The sequence below is a fragment of the Nerophis lumbriciformis genome, linkage group LG38 (assembly GCF_033978685.3).
Source record: "Nerophis lumbriciformis linkage group LG38, RoL_Nlum_v2.1, whole genome shotgun sequence".
In the NCBI taxonomy this organism is placed as follows: Eukaryota; Metazoa; Chordata; class Actinopteri; order Syngnathiformes; family Syngnathidae; genus Nerophis; species Nerophis lumbriciformis.
This window is the reverse complement of record NC_084585.2, coordinates 7,181,612-7,195,944: the sequence shown is the minus strand read 5'-3', so window position 1 is coordinate 7,195,944 and position 14,333 is coordinate 7,181,612.

Sequence of the window (14,333 nt, the reverse complement as noted above, 5' to 3'; positions counted from 1 at the left end):
ATTTACCGTCCAGACCTGTCATCCCTCAACAAGCGCAGCGAAATTGTATCAGCATGCCGCCACAGACGGAAACACCTCCTAGGTAACACATGAGCCAATCACCACGCCCCTACGCCAGCCTGTACCCACCCACTCTGTGCCCTATATAAACCATGGTATGTGAATGCTCCCATTAAAATCTCCTGATGATTGAGGGAACCCCTCATGAAACAGGCCTGTAGAGATGAAGTAGTCTTGTGATTTTTTTCCCCACACATACATATATATATATATATATATATATATATATATATATATATATATATATATTTATTTTATTATATATATATATATATATATATATATATATATATAATTAAAAAAAAAAAAAAAAAAAAAAAAAAAAAAAAAATATATATATATATAAATAAAATAAATACTTGAATTTCAGTGTTCATTTATTTACATATATACACACACATATACACTAGATGGCAGTATTGTCCTGTTTAAGTGTGTCACAACATTGCTGTTTACGGCAGACGAACTGCTTTACGGTATACAAAAAAGTGACTGCTGTTGTTGTGTGTTGTTGCCACGCTGGGAGGACGTTAATGAAACTGCCTAACAATAAACCCACATAAGAAACCAAGAACTCGCCCTCCATCATTCTATAGTTATGACGTGATTGGGCAGGTACGCTTTTTGATATTGTGGAGGACCTGAGTCCGTCTGAATTTCGGGAGATTTTCGGGAGAAAATTTGTCCCGGGAGGTTTTCGGGAGAGGCGCTGAATTTCGGGAGTCTCCCGGAAAATCCGGGAGGGTTGGCAAGTATGCTATTTGTTTCTTTTTCCACTTTTTTTTTTTGCTCAATTATCTCAAATGAGCTTCAGCATAAGCAGGGGCGTCACTAGAACAGAACAGGGTGGGCTTTTCCCCCCAGAAGCTTCCTCCGAAAAAACGTTATCTTTTCGGCACTGTATTAGAATGACACCACTCTGAATCCATCTGAATGGTCGGAATTTGGAGTCGTTGTTGTTACTGAGTGAGAATTACACAGCAAATACTGAAGGAATGGAAATGGCGGAAAAGCAATATTGTTAGTTTTACTGTTATTACTGTAATGGCCGTTTAGGGCATTTAGACCACAGGTGTCAAATTGGAGGCCCATACCTGGGATGGCTGATAAGGACTATTATAATAACCTGACATTTATGGTGAAAAGGATAAAAGTGAAGATAAAAAAAAGCACCTATAGAACTCCACCTTCCTGACTATGAGTGCATGCAGTCTGCAGAGCCACTAAAAGACGACTGTAAAATAACACTCTGGCTATATGCAGTAGCTACTGGATGATACCCTTGTGGGTGATGTCTGATAACTACTGCACTGCATTAGATTACATTACATTACATTACATTACATTACATTACATTCTCATTTATTGTCGTTGCACAGCACAAGTACAGTACAGCGAAAAGAAGTTTGCCGTGAATCAATCAATCAATCAAATTTTACTTATATAGCCCTAAATCACGAGTGTCTCAAAGGGCTGCACAAGCCACAACGACATCCTGGGCTCAGATCCCACATCAGGGCAAGGAAAAACTCAACCCAATGGGATGACAGTGAGAAACTTTGGAGGGGACCGCAGATGTGGGGACCCACCGGCGCAATGGACGCCGAGTGGATCTAGTATAATAGTGTGAGAGTCCAGTCCATAGTCGATCTAACATAATAGTGTGAGGGTCCAGTCCATAGTGGATCTAACATAATAGTGTGAGAGTCCAGTCCATAGTGGATCTAACATAATAGTGTGAGAGTCCAGTCCATAGTGGATCTAACATAATAGTGTGAGAGTCCAGTCCATAGTGGATCTAACATAATAGTGTGAGAGTCCAGTCCATAGTGGATCTAACATAATAGTGAGAGTCCAGTCCATAGTGGATCTAACATAATAGCCATAGTGGATCTAACATAATAGTGTGAGAGTCCAGTCCATAGTGGATCTAGCATAATATTGTGAGAGTCCAGTCCATAGTGGATCTAACATAATAGTATGAGAGTTCAGTCCATAGTGGATCTAACATAATAGTGTGAGAGTCCAGTCCATAGTGGATCTAACATAATAGTGTGAGAGTCCAGTCCATAGTGGATCTAACATAATAGTGAGAGTCCAGTCCATAGTGGATCTAACATAATAGTGAGAGTCCAGTCCATAGTGGGGCCAGCAGGAGACCATCTATACATATCTCTTTGAATACCTTTTGATCAAATGATTTCAAAGTTTTTAATTAGTGTAAATTTGTATAGCATGAGTTATTTTTACTTAATTTATTCAAACCTGCCATCAAATATGGAGAGAAACGTCTTTTCATGCAATTTGCAACCCCAAAAAAAGAAGAAAAAAAAATTTGCACATTTTTTAATTGCAAATCTTTTTTTTTATGTATGCATATCTCTTTTTTGTACGCAAATCTGTCTTTTTTGGTTGCAAATCATTTTTGTGTTTGGTTGCATAAAAAGACACATTTCCCTCCATAATCAAAAAGCCTTCAAAAGGGCCCCAAAAAAGGGGGAAAAAAACAGTTTAATATTTTTGTTTAGGACTGAATACGCCAATGACCTTAAACAAAAACATCTAAGATATTTTTTTAATTGTTAACTCTTTGAAGACCTTTTGATCCAATCATTTTACAAATTCTAATAAGTGTAAATTTGTATAGCATGAGTTATTTTTACCAACTTTATTCAAACCTCTCATCAAATATGGAGAGAAATGTCTTTTCATGCAATTTGCAACCCCAAAAAAGAAAAAAGATTTGTAACACCCCTAGCCATCCATCCATTTTCTACCGCTTGTCCCTTTCGGGGTCGCTGGAGCCTATCTCAGCTGCATTCGGGTGGAAGGCGGGGTATACTCTGGACAAGTCGCCACCTCATCGCAGTGAAACACCCCTATTTTTTTGCAAATTTTTTAATTGCAAATATTTTTTTAATGTATGCAAATCTCTTTTTTGTACACAAATCTGTCTTTTTGGTTGCAAATAATTGTTCTGTTTGGTTGCATAAAAAGACACATTTCTCTCCATAATCAAAAAGCCTTCAAAAGGGCCCAAAAAAGGGAAAGAAAAAAACAGTTTAATATTTTTGTTTAGGACTGAAGTTAATTGAGAAGATATGAGAGAGAAAAATATAATAATCCAACATTTTTTTTTTACGGCCTTTAAAACCTTCTACGTCCTTTTCGGCTTTGAAGAAAACTCCAATTAAATGTTCCCAGATGGCCAATCTTCAGTTGAGTTCATATGGAACATGCATACGTGACATCACATAGTTCCAGTTGCTTCATTGCAGCACGTCCGAAAAGGAGTAGGAATTTAATCCTACACCTTTCATATCAAAGCAATCTTATTCCTTTCCAGAACAATTTCCCGTGAGGAATAATAAAGTCTGTCTAAGAAGACTGAATGAATAAATAAATATACCACAAGTAAGTAAACAAATATTAAATACATAAATAGTCATTGTCTGTTGGTGATAGGTTCACCCTGGAACAGACCAATGCAATTCGTATTATTTACAAGAACAACAAGGTGAGCAGTACAAAAGTATCAAACGGTTTCCAGTTTTGAACATAAATCATCACCCTGGATGACCTCAGCTGATCTGATGCTTAGCGACATGACCTTCACGCCGTTCATCTGTTCCTTCCCAACATGCACTGCTGTGGCCATAAGGGCTTGAAAATGACACGTACTGTGACTTTAACAGCGTGTTTTAATGGCTGCAGGAGAGTTTCATCCCAGCAGGATTGTAACCAACGTCTTGTCCTGACATGAACTGACCACTGAGGACAAGCTCGCTCTGACAGCTCACATTATAATTCATGAGACCCCTCCCCAACACACACACACACACACACACACACACACACACACACACACACACACACACACACACACACACACACACACACACACACACACACATTGCATATTTAACCTTTGGTGCTTGTCAACCCAAAGATTTGAAATGCCTTCATCTGCACGTCCACAGACATGGTGACAAAAGCAGCCCTGCAGTCCTCCAACATGTTCCAATAACTTGACAAATGCCTCCTATATGATTGTCATAAACATTGTCCCCTTTGCTTGCCTCACAGAATTGAGTACCTCCTGCTATAAACCCTTTGCTTGCCTCACAGAATTGTGTACCTCCTGCTATAAACCCTTTGCTTGCCTCACAGAATTGTGTACCTCCTGCTATAAACCCTTTGCTTGCCTCACAGAATTGTGTACCTCCTGCTTTAAACCCTTTGCTTGCCTCACAGAATTGAGTACCTCCTGCTATAAACCCTTTGCTTGCCTCACAGAATTGAGTACCTCCTGTTATAAACCATTTGCTTGCCTCACAGAATTGTATACTTCCTGCTTTAAACCCTTTGCTTGCCTCACAGAATTGTGTACCTCCTGATATAAACCCTTTGCTTGCCTCACAGAATTGTGTACCTCCTGCTATAAACCCTTTGCTTGCCTCACAGAATTGAGTACCTCCTGTTATAAACTCTTTGCTTGCCTCACAGAATTGTATACTTCCTGCTTTAAACCCTTTACTTGCCTCACAGAATTGTGTACCTCCTGCTTTAAACCCTTTGCTTGCCTCACAGAATTGTATACTTCCTGCTTTAAACCCTTTACTTGCCTCACAGAATTGTGTACCTCCTGCTATAAACCCTTTGCTTGCCTCACAGAATTATGTACCTCTTGCTATAAACCCTTTGCTTGCCTCACAGAATTGTGTACCTCCTGCTTTAAACCCTTTGCTTGCCTCACGGAATTGTGTACCTCCTGCTATAAACCCTTTGCTTGCCTCACAGAATTATGTACCTCTTGCTATAAACCCTTTGCTTGCCTCACAGAATTGTGTACCTCCTGCTATAAACCCTTTGCTTGCCTCACAGAATTATGTACCTCTTGCTATAAACCCTTTGCTTGCCTCACAGAATTGTGTACCTCCTGCTATAAACCCTTTGCTTGCCTCACAGAATTGTGTACCTCCTGCTTTAAACCCTTTGCTTGCCTCACAGAATTGTATACTTCCTGCTTTAAACCCTTTACTTGCCTCACAGAATTGAGTACCTCCTGTTATAAACCCTTTGCTTGCCTCACAGAATTGTGTACCTCCTGCTATAAACCATTTAATTGCCTCACAGAATTGAGTACCTCCTGCTTTAAACCCTTTGCTTGCCTCACAGAATTGTGTACGTCCTGCTATAAACCCTTTGCTTGCCTCACAGAATTGTGTACCTCCTGCTATAAACCCTTTGCTTGCCTCACAGAATTGTATACCTCCTGTTATAAACCCTTTGCTTGCCTCACAGAATTGTATACCTCCTGTTATAAACCCTTTGCTTGCCTCACAGAATTGCTAGTGCGACCTCCAGTGGACACATTTAGAACGGCGTTACACTTTTTTACACTTACAGTTTTTACACTTAGCAAAGTCATCTGGTGGGCCTGATAAACCTGTCTGTGGTTTGACAGCCCTGCTCTAGTCCATCGCCTGAAACCAGAAAGTTTCGCCCTATGGTGGGAAAAATAAAATACTTGAATATTTCACACTTTGATGACTGTGATACATCTGTTTTTAGACCACTCTCATTGTCCAATATCTAAGTCTGTGTAACACTTTAGTATGGGGAACATATTCACCATTAATTAGTTGCTTATTAAAGTAACAAAGACTTAATTTAGAGTTATTTGGACACTAGGGGAACATATAAGGGTTAGGGTTAGGGTTGAGGTTAGGGTTAGGGTTAGGGTTAGGGTTAGGGTTGGGGTTGGGGCTAGGGTTGGGGTTAGGGATAGGGTTGGGGTTGGGGTAGGGGTTATGGTTATGGTTAGGGTTGGGGTTGGGGTTAGGGTTAGGGTTACTAATAAGCAACAATTCTGAGGTTATTGAGGGAAGACTCTTAGTTAATGGCTTACTGGTTGTATAATAAGGCCATGCGGAATAAGGCATTAATAAGTACCGTATTTTTCGGAGTATAAGTCGCACCGGAGTATAAGTCGCACCTGCCGAAAATGCATAATAAAGAAGGAAAAAAACATATATAAACCGCACTGGAGCCCGGCCAAACTATGAAAAAACCTGTGACTTATAGTCCGAAAAATACGGAACTTTAAAGGGTTAGGGTTAGGCTTGGGTTTAGGTTTAGGCTTAGGGTTGGGGTCGGGGTCAGGGTCGAGGTTGGGGCTGGGGCTGGGGTTGGGGTTAGTGTTAGGGTTACTAATAATCAATAATTCTGAGGTTATTGAGGGAAGACTCTTAGTTAATGACTTACTGCTTGTATAATTAGGCCATGCAGAATCAGGCATTAATAAGTACTTAATAATGACTAATTAAGATCCAATATGTTACTAATTTGCATGTTAATAAGCAACTAATTAATGGTGAATATGTGTTCCCCATACTAAAGTGTTACCTAATATTTATTTTCAGATTAATCGCAATTCTTATTTGTAACAATTCTTAATCGATTCAAAAAATATATGTATATTTTTTTTTATTAGGGGTTTGCGATTGGGTAACACTTTAGTATGGGGAACATATTCACCATTAATTAGTTGCTTATTAAAGTAACAAATACTTAATTTAGAGTTATTTGGACACTAGGGGAACATATAAGGGTTAGGGTTAGGGTTAGGGTTAGGGTTAGGGTTAGGTTTGGGGTTAGGGTTAGGGTTAGGTTAGGGTTAGGGTTATGGTTATGGTTATGGTTAGGGTTAGGGGTCAGGGTTAGGGTTAGGGTTAGGGTTAGGGTTAGGGTTATGGTTATGGTTAGGGTTGGGGTCAGGGTTAGGGTTGGGGTTAGGGTTATGGTTAGGGTTAGGGTTAGGGTTAGGGTTACTAATAATCAATAATTCTGAGGTTATTGAGGGAAGACTCTTAGTTAATGGCTTACTGGTTGTATAATAAGGCCATGCAGAATAAGACATTAATAAGTACTTAATAATGACTAATTAAGACCCAATATGTTACCAATTTGTATGTTAATAAGCAACTAATTAATGGTGAATATGTTCCCCATACGAAAGTGTTACATAATATTTATTTTCAGATTAATCTCAATTCTTATTTGTAACAATTCTTAATAGATTCTATATATATATATATATATATATATATATATATATATATATATATATATATATATATATATATATATATATATATAGAATCTATTAAGAATTGTAACAATTCTTAATAGATTCTATATATATATATATATATATATATATATATATATATATATATATATATATATATATATATATATATATATATATAGAATCTATTAAGAATTGTTACAAATATGTAACAATTCTTAATAGATTCTATATATATATATATATATATATATATATATATATATATATATATATATATATATATAGAATCTATTAAGAATTGTTACAAATAAGAATTTACCGGTCGATCTACGTTCCCATCCTCACCTATGGTCATGAGCTTTGGGTCATGACCGAAAGGACAAGATCACGGGTACAAGCGGCCGAAATGAGTTTCCTCCGCCGGGTGGCGGGGCTCTCCCTTAGAGATAGGGTGAGAAGCTCTGTCATCCGGGGGGAGCTCAAAGTAAAGCCGCTGCTCCTCCACATGGAGAGGAGCCAGATGAGGTGGTTCGGGCATCTGGTCAGGATGCCACCCGAGCGCCTCCCTAGGGAGGTGTTTAGGGCACGTCCGACCGGTAGGAGGCCACGAGGAAGACCCAGGACACGTTGGGAAGACTATGTCTCCCGGCTGGCCTGGGAACGCCTCGGGATCCCCCGGGAGGAGCTGGACGAAGTGGCTGGGGAGAGGGAAGTCTGGGCTTCCCTGCTTAGGCTGCTGCCCCCGCGACCCGACCTCGGATAAGCGGAGGAAGATGGATGGATGGATGGATGGATATATATATATATATATATATATATATATATATATATATATATATATATATATATATATATATATATATATATATATATATATATATATATATATATTTTTTTTTTTTTTTTTTTTTTTTTTTTTTATTTTTTTTTTATTATTATTATTAGGGTTTTGCGATTGGGTAACTTTTGGGGAACACATTCACCATGTATTAGTTGCTTACTAAAGTAACAAAGACTTAATTTAGAGTTAGTTGGACACTAGGGGAACATATAAGGGTTAGGGTTAGGTTTAGGTTTAGGGTTAGGGTTAGGGTTAGGGTTGGGGTTGGGGTTATGGTTAGGGTTAGGTTTAGGGTTACTAATAAGCAAAAATTCTGAGGTTATTGAGGGAAGACTCTTAGTTAATTGCTTACTGGTTGTATAATAAGGCCATGCAGAATAAGGCATTAATAAGTACTTAATAATGACTAATTAAGAGCCAATATGTTACTAATGTGCATGTTAATAAGCAACTAATTAATGGTGAATATGTTCCCCATACTAAAGTGTTACCCTAAGTCTGTGTAAAACTGGATGTCTTTAGAGGATACGCAGCTATTTTTCTGAGGATAATAGTGACAATTAAAGGTGTTCTATTCTATTCTGTGTCAGACATTGAAATGACTGCAAGAAGACGGCAAGTCAACAAAGATGTCAGATCCCAGCCAGTCCATAACAGCTCGTGTTTGCTGAGAGACTCACCTGGAGAACCAGCCCAGATGTCTCGCTAAAAGGACTGAAATGGAAGACGACAAACCGCAGCAACAGTTTGTGCTCGGAGACATTTTACTTTCTCTCCTTCCGTCTCGTCCTGTCTGCAGCCTTCAGGTGGGATGCTGACGCATCGGCTCAGGCAGGTAGCAGAGCACCGGCAGGCGGCCATGAGGCACACACACACACACACACACACACACACACACACACACACACACACACACACACACACACACACACACACACACACACACACACACACACACACACACACACAACACACACACACACACACGCTTAGTGAACTTGACCTGTGTAGGTGTCTCAGCTTGTGTGTGCCTGCAGAAATATTTCACCTGCAGCTTCTTCTGCATCACCTGTTGGAAGGGAAGAACACGCTCCTTGTTAGGGCTTTCTCATCAGGAACCCATTTCTTCCACGAAAGGAATGTTTTTTCCCCCTCCCCATGGCAACAGTGCATCTTCTGGAGAAGTTTAGGAGAATCTCTCCTGGTGTTTCATTCCAAGAACCTTCTTAGTGTGGAGGTTGGAAATGGAGACGTGCATACGCAGGTGCAATAGGTAAGGGATTCGAAGGCACAACAAACTCCCTTCTTGCCTCTCATGGACACACACCTGTTGTTGTTGACTTTGGACTAGCGACTGCACGACATCAAGGCCGCGGAATAAAGACACGCGGCAGGCTTACACCATACTTGCCAACCCTCCGGGATTTTCCGGGAGACTCCCGAAATTCAGCGCCTCTCCCGAAAACCTCCCGGGACAAATTTTCTCCCGAAAAATCTCCCGAAATTCAGGCGGACTCAGGTCCTTCACAATATAAAAAAGCGTACCTGCCCAATCACGTTATAACTATAGAATGATGGAGGGCGAGTTCTTGGTTTCTTATGTGGGTTTATTGTTAGGCAGTTTCATTAACGTCCTCCCAGCGTGGCAAACAACACACAACAACAGCAGTCACGTTTTTGTATACCGTAAAGCAGTTCGTCTGCCGTAAACAGCAATGTTGTGACACTCTTAAACAGGACAATACTGCCATCTAGTGCATTTGATGAAAGCACTTTTGTGCGTGCCACACAGCAATGCATCATCAGAGAGGGTGTTCAACATGGTTCGAAAAATAGTGACAGAGAATAGAACAAGGATGGACAATTCAACCCTTAACTCAACAATGAGTAGATGAGTGTTATGTGTGTGTATATGTGTAAATAAATGAACACTGAAATTTAAGTATTTATTTTATATATATATATATATAATAATTAAAAAAAAAATATATATATATAATAAAATAAATAAATAAATATATATATATATATATATATATATATATATATATATATATATGAAATACTTGACTTGGTGAATTCTAGCTGTAAATATACTCCTCCCCTTTTAGCCACGCCCCCAACCACGCCCCCCCGACCACAAACCCCCCCCCACACACACACACACACACACACAGACCTCCCGAAAACGGAGGTCTCAAGGTTGGCAAGTATGGCTTACACACACACATGCATCCACAAAAATATATACGCCACACACATATACCCCACCTCCCCCCATCCAACACCCTTGACGCGAATCCCTTACGGGTGATGGACGGATGGGCAGCGCCTGAAGAGCTGCAGCCTGCCACCATTGACCCATACTTGCCAACCTTGAGACCTCAGAATTCGGGAGATTGGGGGGGGGGCTTTAGAGGGGGGTTTGAGGTGGATGGGGTTGAGGGGGGTCGGGATTTGGTGGTAGCCGGGGTGTATATTGTAGCGTCCCGGAAGTGTTAGTGCTGCAAGGGGTTCTGGGTATTTGTTCTGTTGTGTTTATGTCGTGTTACGGTGTGGATGTTCTCCCGAAATGTGTTTGTCATTCTTGTTTGGTGTGGGTTCACAGTGTGGTGCATATTTGTAACAGTGTTAAAGTTGTTTATACGGCCACCCTCCATATGACCTGTATGGCTGTTGATCAAGTATGCCTTGCATTCACTTATGTGTGTGTAAAAGCCGCATACATTATGTGAGTGGGCCGGCACGCTGTTTGTATGGAGAAAAAGCGGACGTGACGACAGGTTGTAAAGGACGCTAAAGGCAGTGCCTTTAAGGCACGCCCCCAATATTGTTGTCCGGGGGGAAATCGGGAAAAATTCGGGAGAATGGTTGCCCCGGGAGATTTTCGGGTGGGGCACTGAAATTCGAAAGTCTCCCGGGAAAATCGGGAGGGTTGGCAAGTATGCGTTAACCGCACCCTCCCCTCTGTTGCAAGTCTCGAGATGTTGTATTATGTATATGTGCTTTGCTGTGGATGTTTTTGCCCACTCCAGACTGGGCCCCCTTAGAAGCTCGGTCTAGATTGTATTTTTTTACTCATCCTCCCCCAGCGTTGACCTTTTTCCCATCTTTTACGGGGCGTCTTGTGGCGACCCATCAGCGTTCCTGTTCTGTAACCCTGTGTTATGGTTTAACAGGGGGAGATGACGGCAACAGACACCAGGGGCTAATGTAGCTCTATATCCATCCATCCATCCATCTTCTTCCGCTTATCCGAGGTCAGGTCGCGGGGCCAGCAGCCTAAGCAGGGAAGCCCAGACTCTCCTCTCCCCAGCCACTTCGTCCAGCTCTTCCCGGGGGATCCCGAGGCGTTCCCAGGCCAGCCGGGAGACATAGTCTTCCCAACGTGTCCTGGGTCTTCCCCGTGGCCTCCTACCGGTTGGACGTGCCCTAAACACCTCCCTAGGGAGGCGTTCGGGTGGCATCCTGACCAGATGCCCGAACCACCTCATCTGGCTCCTCTCGATGTTGAGGAGCAGCGGCTTTACTTTGAGCTCCCCCTGGATGACAGAGCTTCTCACCCTATCTCTAAGGGAGAGCCCCGCCACCCGGCGGAGGAAACTCATTTCGGCCGCTTGTACCCGTGATCTTGTCCTTTCGGTCATAACCCAAAGCTCATGACCATAGGTGAGGATGGGAACGTAGATCTTGTACCCGTGATCTTGTCCTTTCGGTCATAACCCAAAGATCATGACCATAGGTGAGGATGGGAACGTAGATCTTGTACCCGTGATCTTGTCCTTTCGGTCATAACCCAAAGATCATGACCATAGGTGAGGATGGGAACGTAGATTGACCGGTAAATTGAGAGCTTTGCCTTCCGGCTCAGCTCCTTCTTCACCACAACGGATCGATACAGCGTCCGCATTACTGAAGACGCCGCACCGATCCGCCTGTCGATCTCACCATCCACTCTTCCCTCACTCGTGAACAAGACTCCGAGGTACTTGAACTCCTCCACTTGGGGCCTTTAAGGCACGCCCCCAATATTGTTGTCCGGGTGGAAATCGGGAGAAATTCGGGAGAATGGTTGCCCCGGGAGATTTTCGGGTGGGGCACTGAAATTCGAAAGTCTCCCGGGAAAATCGGGAGGGTTGGCAAGTATGCATTGACCGCACCCTCCCCTCTGTTGCAAGTCTCGAGATGTTGTATTATGTATATGTGCTTTGCTATGGAGGTTTTTGCCCACTCCAGACTGGGCCCCCTTAGAAGCCCAGTCTAGATTGTATTTTTTTTACTCATCCTCCCCCAGCGTTGACCTTTTTCCCATCTTTTACGGGGCGTCTTGTGGCGACCCATCAGCGTTCCTGTTCTGTAACCCTGTGTTATGGTTTAACAGGGGGAGATGACGGCAACAGACACCAGGGGCTAATGTAGCTCTATATCCATCCATCCATCCATCTTCTTCCGCTTATCCGAGGTCGGGTCGCGGGGCCAGCAGCCTAAGCAGGGAAGCCCAGACTCTCCTCTCCCCAGCCACTTCGTCCAGCTCTTCCCGGGGGATCCCGAGGCGTTCCCAGGCCAGCCGGGAGACATAGTCTTCCCAACGTGTCCTGGGTCTTCCCCGTGGCCTCCTACCGGTTGGACGTGCCCTAAACACCTCCCTAGGGAGGCGTTCGGGTGGCATCCTGACCAGATGCCCGAACCACCTCATCTGGCTCCTCTCGATGTGGAGGAGCAGCGGCTTTACTTTGAGCTCCCCCCGGATGACAGAGCTTCTCACCCTATCTCTAAGGGAGAGCCCCGCCACCCGGCGGAGGAAACTCATTTCGGCCGCTTGTACCCGTGATCTTGTCCTTTCGGTCATAACCCAAAGCTCATGACCATAGGTGAGGATGGGAACGTAGATCGACCGGTAAATTGAGAGCTTTGCCTTCCGGCTCAGCTCTTTCTTCACCACAACGGATCGATACAGCGTCCGCATTACTGAAGACGCCGTGGACTCGGACTTGGAGGTGCTCTATAGATTTATTATATATATATTCACCATATATATATATATATAATAATCAAACAACAGAATATAAACTAAGGAAATGGAGTGTGAACTAGATCCAAAAGTGTATGTGGTGTGTGGCTATGTGTGTGATTAGCTGAGGTGTGTGTTACCAAATGTTGTCGAGAACGAAGGAACACGGAAGTCTGTGGGGCAGGCAGATGATCCAGGGCGGGAGAGAAGAGACAAGATCCGTTTCCAAGCGGGAGGTCGAGAATCCAAAAGGGCAGTCCGGGAAGCAAGGGAACAAACAGGTGACGAGACGCACAGCTCGCCAACACAGGAACAAGAGCAGACGCTGGGAGGACAAGGAAGAACAATGAAACACGGAGGGGAATATAAATAAATAGCCGATGATCGCTTACTGTACGCCAACAGAAGACTATATTCCGGCACGGGATGGCAGGTTGAGCAGGCTTATGAAGGCAGCTCCTTCATCACGGGCAGGTGCGTGGATTGCAGATTGTCTGCAGGCGCGAAGAGGCTCGCCCGCAGCGGAGAGAGAGCGCCTGTGGGCGTGGCCCGCGGTGCGCTCGTCAGGACGCAAAGATGGCCGTGACACCCTGTACACTATTTGTTTGTCTAATCTTGAAGGGGTTTGTGCTGAAAACAAAGTTTTGTTGTACTTTTGTAATAACAATAAAGACCTACCATATGAACCCGTTTCTATGTGGACGTCCCGTGTTAATCATTTTGCCATGCAGTCTGCTGAAAATGTTGGAAAGCGCCACTCTACTTAGCAACTGACGCCGTGGCCAAAGTCGGAATTGCCACAAAACACATTTTAAGATATTCAACACTGCCATCTGGCGACTTAAGTGGATTGGAAAATATTTTTACAGCATATTACTGTAAATGGAATGGAAAAACAGTACCACTGTTTTTTATGCTAAAATTCATCCAGCTGAGCTCCCAAGTTGTTGTATTTTTTTACTGTAAAATCTACAGTTGTTGTTTTTACAATGTTGTGCTGTAAATGGAAAAACAACAAAAATTGTTTTTATGGTAAAAAAAAAAAAAAACTGTTACCAAGATGTTACCGTAATATCTGTTGTCATTTTTGCATATAACAATTTTCTAGCAGGTTGCTCTGAAATTATTGGTCAAGCAGTTATTTGAGTGTTTATATTTATTAAAAATAATGTTTTGGATAATATTAAAGTTGAAAATATATCCATATAAAATATATGCGTGCAGTACTTGTATTTTCTCATGTCCAAATGGGCAGAAGGAGAGATAAAGTACTTTATCAACACATATTATTTCCAGGCCGTATAAAGAAGTGGCCCCCGGGCCCC